General features: G+C 40.4%; 1 protein-coding gene across 1 annotated transcript in view; it reads left to right on the top strand.

Annotated features, from left to right (window-relative positions):
* Positions 1–14,134, top strand: part of luzp2 (leucine zipper protein 2) — a 191,675-nt gene that overhangs the window by 4,931 nt on the left and 172,610 nt on the right. The window lies entirely within an intron of this gene.

The raw sequence follows: 14,134 nt of genomic DNA on the forward strand, positions 1-14,134 counted from the left end.
CTACTTTTGTGTCATAAATATATAATATTGCATCTTATCAAATTTAGCATTTTGGACTTGGTTCATTCTATGGCCCATGTTACAGTGCCAGCCCTATGTGGAAAAGAGGACAGAATGCTGATGAAAGCAATATATTGATGAGCGAAGAAAGTTTTAGTTTGTAATGAATTCACACACAGTCTTGAATACTATGATATGAATGTAAATGCAAGCTATTTTAAACTTACTAAGACAGTCAGTTTTGTCCTCCTCTTTCAACTGTCTTGAGTGATCATTGAAATTCGAAGGACACACTGTAATCAGAGCACCATGGCAACTGCACTGGCCACTTGACAATCATGTTGTGGATTAACAATAAATGGAAGCCTGGGTTGCCATGACAAATATGAAACTAATTAAAGGACTGGGCAATCTGCGAATATTATAATGACACAATCTTTGCCAGTTCAATTGCATCCAAAGAAAATGTCAATGTTAGCTCTGGCATTTTTAATTAATAAAACTTTCCGTATGCTTGGACATGGAGCTCCTACTGATGGGGAGTGAAATTCACACAGGGATTAAATTTTCATTTATCCAGAGGTTCCGAGTGATAACACTGCAAGGTGTGTATAGCACTGGAAAAATCTGGGATGAAAAACTATTAGCCATGTACCATATAACAGCAGGACTTATAATGAGAGATAAATAAACATTATAATGTAGAATTGTGTTCTGTCTCCTACTGAACGCAGTAAATACTCTAATAGGATTTTAAGGGATGTGTTTAAAAACATCTTGCAGACCCTGCTTTGGGACGGGAGGAAGGGACAGAGAGAATGTGATAAAGAGATTTTCCACTGAATGAGAGAACGGCTTAAGTAGAAGTTGTTCACATGGAGGTTGCTTAAAAATTAATCCCTCAGTGCCCTCCACTAGTGTGCAAAACAGCGTGGCAATCAAGAGGTTTATTCCATTTCTGTACGTAAACCAAGCGAAAATCACCACATATCAAACAAAGTGTTTTGTCCTTCATGACGTCAGATTTTTATCAAACTGTAAGGTATGCTAACAATCATTCAGGGCAGTACCAATCATTATTCTAATTTACAATTTCTCTGATGCTCTGCCATGCACACTTCTATCAGGAGTTGGGGGTCAGTTGCTGATAGCATGTGCAGAAAATGTAGATGATGCGACCAAAGTAATCAATAATTTCTGAAATTGAAAATAGCACACTTCCTCAGTATAGGTGATCATAGGCTCTCAATATTTTTCAATATTTTAGAAGTTGATGGCTGTTCAGGACACATTTAGTTGCGCTGGATGCAAAACATTTGATGTGTAATGAAATCACGCGTGGAGCCACTTGATTCGAACGCATATGAGAAAATAACCCTCTAAAGATGGAATGAAAGTATCTTATTTCCAACTAGGTGTTGAAACAATCTGTAGTTACCTTCTCTGAGCACCAGTCTCTCTCAAAGACCACTCTCAGCTCAAACCACATGTTACAGTTGTAACACCTGGCTTGCTTGACATCATCACGTTGTATTATGTTCTGCAAGATTTTCATAAGTATTTCTGATCGCAACTTACAATAAAAATTATTTTAGCATGCTATTATAATATAATAGAATACTATAATAGCCATCATTAGATGGTTTCACTTTTAAAGGAAAATGAACCATTACTCTTTTCTAGCGGTTTGGAGTGGGGAGTGAGTTGGATTGTAGCAAGGAAAAAGTTGCAACAATGGCGTCTAATAATTTTAGTTATGCCAACAGTCATGTTAGTCAATGTAATGGGATTTCAAATAGAGGTTTCTTTTCTTTTCTTTTCTTTTCTTTTCTTTTCTTTTCTTTTCTTTTATATTTTTAAATTGAAGTTGACACATTGACATATTTCATGATGACATGAGAGTTTACTGAGAGGTCAGTGCAGTGTTTTACTCTCAGTGGGCAAGCTAAATGCCATTAGTCAGACACAATGTCACAAGAAACAGCTTAGCCTCAGTGTTTCAATTCTGAAAGTACCTCAGTCAAGCTTTCATCATTTGTTGAAATCTTTATATTAATGTACATGAATTAAAAGTGTTGTAACGGTTTTGTTTATGGTTGTATATAAAGCAGAATGTTTTCTGTAGCAAAATAGAAGTTCATGCAGTTCTATATTTGGAAATATTGACCTCCCTGAAATTCTTAAATTGGTGCAACACAGTTTGTTCAAGGATTAACTACAGTATTCTAGTGCCACCGTTGTCCTAAAAGTGTTGCTTCTGCAAAGTGTTGCATTGTTTTTCATGGAATCTTCTGGAACACTTTGTAGAGTTTATGAACCTCTCAGCCACCTGAGGCATGGCCCACAACCCCTCATTACTCTAAAACTTAGCCCAACAGCATCACTCAGTGCCACTACAGGTACAATATAGCAGACAAGTACAAGTATGAAAAATACCTGATTGTTTTCCACAAAAATATCCATGAAATCCCTGGGTCATGTTTTATTGCCTAAATAATGGTCATATCTCCGGATCCTGTTTCCTTCCTCTGACTGCCTCAGAATTGTTTTTTTTTTCCTCTAATGGCCCATAATTGGTCCCCCATGGAATGAGGAGAGAGCAAGGAAGGGCTTAACTTACAAGTGGTTAGAGAGATTAAAGATAGCATGGAAAGATTAGCTCGTTCATAAATAGTTCATAAATAAAGAAGTTCATAAATAATAGACAGCGCAAGCCTATCAGCTATATCATAAAAGTGGAAAGGACCAAGCTTGCAGCAACTCAGTTTGCCATTAGCTGTGTTCGCCGTCAGGGCTGCTCCTGTCAATGAAACGATAAGACACAGGTTGTAACTGACTGTATTAAGCTCCAGAGCAGGATGTTAATCTACATTTCACATCCTTGGCTTTAGTTGGCAGATTCACAGGCTAGTATTAATACATATATCTTTATATATACATCTTTGTCAAAGGTGAAATCCTTGAATATTGTGTGGGTAGTAGTTTAGTTTTTGTTGCAAAGTCATTATAAGCCAGTGACACTTGTTTAAAAAAAAAAGAAAAAAAGAAATACATTTAAAAAAAAAATCAATGAATCATTAAAAAAAAGAGAGAAAGAAAAAACATTAAGACTTAAAGGAGAAAGTGCTTTGGAAGGGGAATAAATGGATCTGGAAACAGGCAGTCTTCCCATACCTGCTGAGCATTACGGACCCTTCTCTTTTCATGACTGAAAAAAAAGTTGACAAGAAAACTTGCACATACAACAGCATGCTTCCTTCTTAGCTTTTGTTCCTTGGCTTATGTTAACCAACTACACCTCAGCCTTTTACACTACCTTTTCTATGCCTTATTTAATTTCAGAAATGTAATATCTGTTCCTTCTCCTGCCTGCCTACATAAATCTGAATCTGTTATCAGGCACCCAGCACACCCCTGACGACACACGGATGGATCCTGTTATTTTTATCTAATCTCTCTCTCCAAGCATATTCTGTGTCTGGATCCATCTCGTCTGACAGGAGCGCTGGCTGCATTAGTCCTATCTTGGCTGTGTTGTGCTATGTTTTGCTCTGACACCTTTCTCTGATAACTTCCTCCTCTGTGCATGTTTGGAGAGGGAGCACTTTGTGACCAAAACCTCTTGAGAAAAATTGATAAAACTAGCCAATAAGGACTCAGCAGCCGTTTATCTTCAGGGTAGCTATTTTGTTCCTCTGTTTTATTTTTTCTTCCTCCACATCCATTTCCTTTACACCAGGGGCTTTGAACATCCCGGTGTTTCAGAGGTACTTTCCTTGTTTACTGGTAGCAAATAAAATGCCGAATTGGACAGCAAAATTGAGCCAAACAGAGAGACAAATCCACCTGGTTTTTGAGCCTCTCTTCATCTGAGAAACCCGAGTGGATTCACGCAGTGTTTAAATGGTTTGCCACTAAGAGAATGTGGCATACGTAAATCTGCGTATTAAATCCTGTGCAGTTTCATTCCCTTATTTGTCCTAGAACCTCATTTAAGTGTGTGGGTCAGGAATCCCAACTCGCTACATCGTTTATTACTTTGTTCTAGTGTCCGGGTAGAATGCGACAAATAAAACTTGTTAAAGCTGGGATTTAGGTCTTAAGAAGGTGGCCTCTCTTCTCTCTGTTTCCATGTGTCTGTCTGTCTGTCTGTCCCTCTCTCTCTCTCTCTCTCTCTCTTCACACTCTCTCTCTCTCTCTCTCTCTCTCTCTCTTCACAAGAAGAGGCAGTATGCTGATCTATCACAAGTTTGTCTTTCCCCCTTTTGACTGAACTGGAGTCTGAATGACATGGATTAGCTTGTGTATCCCCTTATGATCATGGCTGTTCTTGTATGAAAATAATTAAGGTGTGATTGGATTACAGGTAATCACTTTTTAGAAACATTTCACATATTTGGGAAATTAAAATGTCATGATGTTATGATGTTTTTTTCCCAAAAGATTAGGTTGCTACAGTAATGGTCTTATCTAATCTCCACTTTGTGTAGAACACAATGGTCAAGAAAAAGCTCACTTTGAGAAGAAAATGGAGATTGGAACACAGAAACATAAACTGCCCTGCAAGCTATGTTTGTGCATATGTTTATGTTGAGCAGCTCTGTTCATGTGTGTTTGTGTCTATATAGCATCCTATGTCCCTCTCTCTCTCTCTCTCTCTCTCTCTCTCTCTCTCTCTCTCTCTCTCACTCTCACACACTTACTCGCTCTCTCTCTGTATATATATATATATGTGTGTGTGTCTGTGTGTGTGTGTGTATGTGTTTGTGGGCAACTCCTCTAGAAGCAGTAGTCTCCACATTGACATTCACCCCAGTGCGCCCTTCCTGTCATTCTGTCAGTACCGTCACAGACATGAGCTCAGCCAAGCGAGCTTTCAGACAGACAGGCCAGGCAAATGGGAGCCATGGACTTCAGCAACATAACAACAGCCTTTCACCACCGGCTGCCCAGCACCACAGCAACCTCTCACCGTGGAAACCACAAACCCTCAGGGCCCCTTGGGCACACACTGTCACACATACACAAAGCCGCCTCACATACAGTGAAGTATACATTCAAACACACACACACACACACACACACACACACACACACACTGAGAGATGGACATGGCAGAGGAGCAAGCACACAATAGTGAGCTCTCACCTGGGAGCACAAAGAGAGAGAGAGAGAGAGAGAGAGAGAGACAGAGAGAGAGACCCTGCATTCTCTGCTTTCATACTTACAATGAACAAATTGTGAAAATCTCTTTTCTTGTAATCCGTTTTGAAAAATATTAATTCACTGGTAAAAGTTATCCCTTTTTTTACCTGTTCAATAAAAGCACTGGCTCAAGGCCATGAGATTCTGGACGTTTGCTTTCTTTCTCGCATGCATGTTGTTTAATTGAACCATTAGTATCAGACATCCCACGGCTGCTTCCCAAAGTCTAACTCAGCCAAGCTGGTGGACCTCTCTCCCCTTCTGGACAGTAGAAATGCATGCCTGTATTGTATTGCAGCTGTAGTATTGTATTGCTCTATTTTTAGATTTCACATGTTAATCTTTTAAGCCTCCTAGAACAGGTGGCACTGAGCCAAACTGCAAATATTTTATCTATAATTGATAGGTGGCCATGGTGGTGTGGAGCCGATCTGTTTCATGGCTTTGTTGGCCTTGAAACAGATTGCTGGCAATGGTTTGAAGAGATTACATGATTCAGGTGTGTAACCGTAGGTCAGGGGAAGTGAAATGCAAAGTATTTGCCACGGTATTGTAGAGCATGCCAGAATGAGTATGGCTGATAAACACACAGATGTGTCACCAACCAATAAGTAAAAGTGTGCGTACACACCTGTACTGCACCACGCGCACACACACACACACACACACACACACACACACACACACACACAGAAAGCGAGCGAGAGAGAGAGAGAGAGAGAGACAGACAGACAGACAGACAGACAGAGAGAGAGAGAGAGAGAGAGAGAAGGGCACACACATCTGCATGCTTGCATACATCATCTGTCTCTCTCTGGCTTTGTGTCTAATTCTATTTTTGTCACTCTCTGCTCACTCATTCCCGGTCGCACTGATGCATACACACTCTTACCAACTATTACTACAAGCAGAAACGGATATCTCATATATGCTTTCCGGGTTTGATGGCAAATCTTGATTTTCCCTAAATTGTCATTATGAATATTGTGTACTTGGATTAGGTAGAGAGGAGGTAGCTTCATCATGTCTTTGTGCTTTCACGCAGAAAATATCAGCTTGTATCTCAGCAGCTCGCTATGGGTTGAGTGGAAGCTTGTTCTTCTCAGGGGATTTCTCACAGACGTTTTCAAGCTTAGAATGATTGTAGTAACTTACACCTCTTGAGCCACAAAATGGAGTGAATGTGAGAAGTCTGAGTATAACTTAAAAACACTGACATGTACCAACATCATGTAGCTGTAAGAAGAGCTATGGCTAAATGTCTTCAGCACAAGAAGTAATATAAATGAAACAATATATATTATATATATCATTTTTACTCTGCAATATGCAATACATTGCTGAATGAAAGCAGCCAGATAAATGCCTTGCATGGACCCAAGCAACAAGAGAATGTTGCTCTGTTGGTTTGTATTGGTTGAGAAACATCCTGGATGTTTAGCATGCACAGGTGCTTGAGATTTCATTTGAACAGATAGTCATGGAAATGCCATAGAACAGAAATAAAACTGAAGCCTCAGGTGGTCTAATGTATATATCAAAGTGTGAAGCATAGTAACATTTTTACTCAAATTCTGAATGCTGAGCATTTCCCTTGAGTGTGTGTGAGCTGTCAAAGGTGTGTTGTGCTCCCCTCTCCATCCACCGTCACCCCCTCCACTGTCCTGGTTACCGAGCACAGCGATATTGAACATCATCTGTCTCCTGGTGAGGCATAAAGGCACCTCAGTTAGTGAATTTGCTTTCCTCTCCCCAGTACTGATACAACTGTCATTTTTCAATAAATGTTCTCATTTTTGCCTTGACACTGACAAGAGTTGCATGTGAACATTCTACCGTTGATGTATCAGTACATTAACAAAAAAACTGTTATTTGTCAGTGTAAATGAGCCTTGAATTAGGCCTGGCAGTGTTCATGACAGGATCTCAACACATATAGCAAACATAATAATAATAACAACAACAATAATAATAATAATAATAATAATAATAATAATAATAATAATAATAATAATGAAAGTTTACTGTTAATAAGCCACTATCAAAATTTTTGATAGCACTGCTAAGACTGTTGTGTGTACCACTTTAAAATACACCATGTTTGTCCCAGATTTTTCATATCTCCACATATAAGACAATTTATTACTTTGTCCCACATTCTGAAATGTGACCCTTTCTACATGGGATATCTGTGTACAAAGAGGACCCTTTTGCTGGTCAATACCAGAAGAAAGAGCAACAGCGGTGGATGTGGCCTTTCCTGTCTTATCTCAACCTTGAACATCCACACAAGCAGTCCACTATTTAAGCTGACAGCGACAACAAAGACATCTTCACACAGAGTGGTGTAAAGTCACTGTTAAGCAGGTCATGCAATACTTGTGAAAGGCAAAAGGAGCTTTGCGTTCAAACAAGGTCTGCAGTTCACTTCTCCGAGCATGTACTCTTTAATAAAGCTTTTCAGTCCAGGGACATAGTGTCACCGACAAGCCTCTGAAACAGAGGAGAAAAAAAGTTACACCATGTTAGAAGTTTTATTTAAGAATTTTTCCGCTTATATTCAGCATATGGGATAAAGCATCTCAGACAAACCCAGCATAGGCTCTTGAGCAATGGGCTGTCACTGTACCAGTGCAGAAAATCTTTGATTTTTTTCCCCCATTTTTTTTCTTTGTCTATGTAAAGAAACAAATGCCTTGTATATAAAGAAGAGGTTTCAGAACATTTTTGTGACAAATGACAAGGCAAGTCAAAGGAGGCAAAAAATTTTCCAGTTATGTAGCTTCCCAACTGCGACTGAATATTCTTGAAGTTTTAAAGAAACCCTCTCTATATTTTGAGACATGGCCAGCTCAGTTGCAAAAGGCATCTGAAAACACTGAAATTACAAAAGAATTGTTTGGCATCTTCAGTGTTCATTTTGCATTTCCCGTGTGCCTTTAAATAATCAAGGACACATCAGAACATAACGAAAATGCATATTTAATGCAATCAATTCATATCAGTCGATGTTTATGTGAATATTTTTTAGTACTTTGTATCATTTTTTGGCGTAGACAAAAATATAAATATAACTGATTATTGCTTTAAAGCCATGAAAACCTCATTCTTATCATGAATTATGTTGGTTAAACATGCCTGTGTAATGTGATTTGGACATTCAGTACAGATGAGGGTTATATATACGGGAAATACTCGCGCACATATGAACACATACACAAACATAAATACCATGCCTTTAGTTGCTTCCTATCCTCAATTCATATTGTATGCCCTCTGATCTAAAACTGCATGGCGATTGGCATACAGTCTTACCAATACATATGTATGTTTGTATGTATATGTATGTATGTAGGCTATATAAGCTATGTATGCATGTATGTATGTGTCTATCTATCTATCTATCTATCTATCTATCTATCTATCTATCTATCTATCTATCTATCTGTCAATCTATCTATCTATCTATCTATCTATCTATCTATCTATCTATCTATCTATCTATCACTGCTTTCGATGGCATTTTTTTTGTTAAAAGCCTTCATATTTGCTTCTCCGTGTCTAGAATGAGATTCCTATGAAAGAGGCATTCAAATTTCCTGATTAAGGAAAAGGAAAGATAGACAGAACTCTTAATGAAAAAAAAAATCTTTGTTCATCATTTCTTGATAAACGTGGGCAGCAAGGAACCAGCCAGTTGTTGGTTTGAATCCCAGGTACTGCACACAAGGAGGCTGACATAATCCTGCAGGCCTGCAGGTTCTATTACACCTGCCCCTCGTCTGACCATTGTTTTAGTTTGCATGAAGACACTTAGATTCCTTCAGGGTGCTGTACCTTGTCACCGCTGTCTTCAAAGCCTCCCAACACACAGGTCTTCAAAAATAAAGAGCAACAATGCTCACTACCACTGCTAAATAAATAATTAACACACACACACATACACACACACACACACACACACACACACACACACACACTTTAAAATAAGTGCCTACATCCACAGATGTTAATTTCACTAAGTGACAGAAAATCTTTGCAATACATTACAAAACCCACATCAACCTTAATACCTGCTGCTTTGGCTGACATCACAATCTTAATATAGATTTTGGTATGAGAACAGTGTGAATCTCATTAACCTAATGGATAGGACTAATAATATAACATTACCTTCACCATAACCGGATTAGCAATGATGGTTGTTTGCAAGGATTTGCGGAAGTGCCAGTTGTGACCAGCAAAGCCTTTAAGCAACTTTGTGTTTCTTTTCAGCAATGTGGGGATGGAGCAAGATTTAACCATATGAGATGTTTTGCAGGTTAAGGAGATGATGCTCTCTTAAAAGTCAATTTATAAATGCTTATACCGCAACCTTTCCAGACCCAATTTTTGAGCCAAGTGAATATTTTGTGACACCAAATTGGATTTACAGAGGATTGAGTGTATATTTATTGTTGCATAGTAGGCTTCTCTGTTCTAACTGCCCCCATAACTCCTACTTTTATAGCAATAACAGAAGAAAGCGATGACTAAACCTCAGTATTCTATTAACCCCATTGTTAGTGGTATATTCTGTTCTGATGAAGAGCAGCTATAAGCTATTGTCCTTGTAGTCATTAAATGTCAAGATTCCACAGACTTACTGTCTAAGTCAATTCAGTACAATACAAGTCAATTTGATTCAATTCAGATCAATTTGATTCAGCTGAATTCAATTAAATTCAAGTCAAGTCAAGTCAAGTCAAAACAATTTCAGTTAGAGATTAATACACCATGCTCAGAATGTTTCTAGTGACAAGTAGAAAATTTCCCCCATACCTTACTCTTTTAATCCACTTTTGCATTTCTGAGCCTGCTCTGTAAGGTGCTGTGTATCTCTCAATATCTGTCACGCTGGTGGTGTGGTGCAGGACCCAAGTGCAAAGACACGATGATGACAGTGAAAAAACGGAGGGCTTTACTTACAAACTGAAGATTAAAATACAAGTGCAAACTGAAAACAAAAACCAAAAACAAAAAGGTGCAGCATGACAGTGCGCAAAATACACAAACAACGATAGACCACACAAGGACCCAGCAAGACACTTCTGTTTCCTGGGCAGAGACGGCTCCAGCTCCTGACCTGGGTGCGGCGGGGCTCCCTCTCTTGGTAGGTTCTCCAGCCCCTAACCCGGGGGGGGGGAATTTTTTGGGGGGGGGCTCCCAGCCCTAGACCCAGGCACCACATGGACTGTGGTGCTGGGCCCAACCATCTCTAGGGCTGTGTCCGCTCCTGGGTCCCCTGTCTCTGCCACCCTGAATCCTCCTCTTCAAGCAGTGTCTCCGAAGGCTCCATGGAGGGTGCGCTGCCCAGCGCGAGGAATGTGCTGCCTGGCGCACCATGGAGGATGTGCTGCCCAGCGCGAGGAATGCGCTGCCTGGCGCACCATGGAGGATGCACTGTCCTGCCCTGTTCCCGAGGCCGCTTTCCCGGCCCAGGTCAGCTCCCATGCTGACGCCCTGTCCTGGTCAGCTCCCATGCTGACGCCCTGTCCTGGTCAGCTCCCGTGCTGACGCCCTGTCCTGGTCGGCTCCCGTGCTGACGCCCTGTCCTGGTCGGCTCCCGTGCTGACGCCCTGTCCTGGTCGGCTCCCGTGCTGACGCCCTGTCCTGTTCCCGAGGCCCTTTCCCCGACCCAGCTCAGCCCTCTAGCCAACGTCGAGGCTGTTTTGAAGAGTCTGCTCCGTTCCTGTTCCTCTGCCGGTTTGGAAAGTCTGTTCCAGCCAACCCCTCACCTGCTCGGCCGCAGAGGGGGCCCGTCGGCTGCAGCACCTTCGGTCATCCCTCTGTGCGCCCCCCCACCCACCCGGTCTGTTCTGGACTTTGTTTTTCTTTTGGGCCGTCTGGGAGCCGCCCCTTAAGGGGGGGGCTCTGTCACAACCTGCACCGCCATTTTGGACTTTTGGTTTGACATGTCTTTGTGCTCCTGTTCTTTGTCTGTCTCCGCCCCTCACCTGTACCTGTTTGTCTAATTATTACCTTGTTAATTTTATCTAATCCTGTTTTGCCCTGTTTAGTTCTCCCTTGTATTTAAGTCCTAGTGTTTTCCTTGTCCTTTGTCTATCGTTGTTTGTGTTTTGTGCACACTGTCATGCTGCACCTTTTTGTTATTGGTTTTTTGTTCCTTTTCTGCACATGTATTTTGATCTTTAGTTCCAGTAAAGTCCTCCGTTTTTCACTATCATCATCGTGTCTTTGCACTTGGGTCCTGCACCACACCACCAGCGTGACAATATCCCTGTATTTATTTGTTTTCTGGACTGGACTTTGTTTAGGCCCCCTAGCAATCCAAGGATGATTATTTGAGACTGTCTTCACCGATTTTGTGGGGATAACAGACTTTGTACAGAACTCCAAATAGGAGGATATTATGTCAGTAAGAAGCCATTGTCATCATTCCTACGATGAAAATATCCCAGACTATAGTCTCTAGGCATGCATGGAGATCTTCTAGAGCATTATTGGCCCATATGGGAATGTTTGTTTGTGTTTAGTGTACTTTTAGTCTTTGTGTCTTGGCAACAGGTGCGCATCATTGAGGTTCGAGTGCCCCAATTTTGAGCGGTCCATCAAGATATAAGTCCTTGGCATATTTGTCCAAACACAAGTCTAACATTATGTCTGCATATTGTTTGCCAAATCTTCACAGGTTCCATGTCAAAATGTATAAGTTTGAATCCATCCAGGCTGATGCCAGTGTCCTCAGTTAGCTATGTCTCCATAAAATACCAGTAGTCCCAATCATTCAGCATTAGTACTGAAAGTTTGTTCACCTTAGTACGTAGAAAATGCATATTTGAAAGAGTGTTGGTGGGTAGCAGAACCCCACTACTTCTTTTTATCCTGTTGCAGATTCCTCCTCTTGACCTTCTTTCTGATTATATACTGTAAAATGCATGCTGGTATATCAGTCTTTGGCCCAGGTTCTCTGTGCAGTGCATACTCCAGGCCCAGCAGGTCTCTCTAAGTGTACAAGAGCTAGGGTTGTAACCACTCAATGATTTCAATCGGTGCACTAGGCTAAATAATGGCATGTGTCAGGCAAAAGTTGGGAGGGAAGCGCAATAATAATAATAATAATAATAATAATAATAATAATAATAATAATAATAATTGTTATTATTATTATTATTATTATTATTATTATTACTGTTATTATTATTATTTTTATTGCTGTTGTTGTTGTTGTTGTTGTTATTATTAGTAGAAGTATTTAGTAACATCACCATTAATTTCCTTTTACACTGTGCGTTTCTCTCTCGCTGGCTTAATCTCTCCCAATCTATGCCTGTCAGTCCCTGTGAAGGAGGTGTGTCCTCCCACTCCTAAGAGCAAAACACTTTTTCTTCACATTGTTGATCTTATTGAACAGAGTCTTGTCAAATTTTGAGTGATGGAAAACAAACTTATGATGCACTAGCATACATCCATGTTATTTACAGCAATTCATTAATAAAAACAATAACCTGTTTGAAAGTATTATTTTAAGTTGACTGATTTTTTACCAGCTACTAAGAAATATACATCATGAACAATGACATTCCAAATTGAATGTTATCATGGCCATCAAAATGTGCCCATTGTTAATGTGACCTACATTTTCCTTTTTCTCTGCTTCCCATAACTGGGTTGTGTTGATTTATACACTCCAGATTTTTTTCTTGTGACCAGTGTCAAAATATTGTAGATATTGTAGAATCAAAATAGAGCTGTTTGAATCAGATCGATGATCATTTATTAAATGCATCGTACTGCTCTCAGAAGGAGGGATAAACACCCCTAATAGTAACTGAATGCCCCTGCCATTGCTGGTCTGGGCTGCCAAAGCAATGGATGCAAACAGCAATTCTGTACAAAAAATGGCCTAGCAAAAGATGATGCACTTCACTGGATTTGCCAATGAAAATGAAGTAAACAATTACTGCTAAAACAAACAAAACATATGAGTCAGACCACAAACACAAATGCAAGCTTAGGGTAACTGACAGCATCCCACCCCTGTGACACCCCCTCATCATCACCTTTTTATTTATCTATGTGCTGTGGCGCACTCATACATTAACCCACATACATCAAATCCAATATGACCATGTGTTTTTACAGAGTGGTACTACAGAAATCTAGTGGTACAACAGCAGATGAGCATCACATTTGTGTTTTGACTGAACTCCCTTTAATTAAAACTATATGTCAAAAGCAGCTTAATTTAAATGAACAAGAGGTGGTATGAGGGCACTGTGCATGGCAGTTTGCTGAACTTCAGTGGACCATGTCCATTCACTCTGGCTACGATTCTGTAACTGCATTCCAGGGGATGACTATAACTGGAAGCTGTATGAGCATTACGTGGGTGGATGCACGGTTCTGTCTCTGAAACACTGTGCCAAAGCCTGTGGTGGAATCAAAGCACGGGTGTGTTTGTGTATGTGTGTATATGAGTAAAAGAGAGAGAGAGAGAGAGAGAGAGAGAGAGAGAGAGAGAGAAAAAAAAACATCTTAAATACCATGCTGGTACCTATCCCATCACCCCTGGGTTTGGATGTGGAATAAACAGGCAGGCATATGTGTTCCTTGGTGGGGATGCGGAAAGGTTCACACATGCCAGTTTCCATCCCTGTGGGGACTCTGCACAGGTGCTGCCCACAGAGGGGAGGACACCACAGTCTTGGAGATGCAGCTGACACCTAGGGAGAGATTAATCAGGAAGCCCTGTTTGCAACAATCAGGTCTGTTGTGATGGAGCCCACAGGAGTGTTTTCCTCCTTTGTGTGGCTCTCAGTATGGCCATATGCCCTTTCAGAAACAAAGGGCTTTGTATATATGTGTGCACAAAACATTAAAAAAAAACTAAGATCTGGCCATTGATTTGCCATTTCATTCCAGTACA

Source organism: Chanos chanos, chromosome 2 (genome assembly GCF_902362185.1).
Source record: "Chanos chanos chromosome 2, fChaCha1.1, whole genome shotgun sequence".
Taxonomy (NCBI): Eukaryota; Metazoa; Chordata; class Actinopteri; order Gonorynchiformes; family Chanidae; genus Chanos; species Chanos chanos.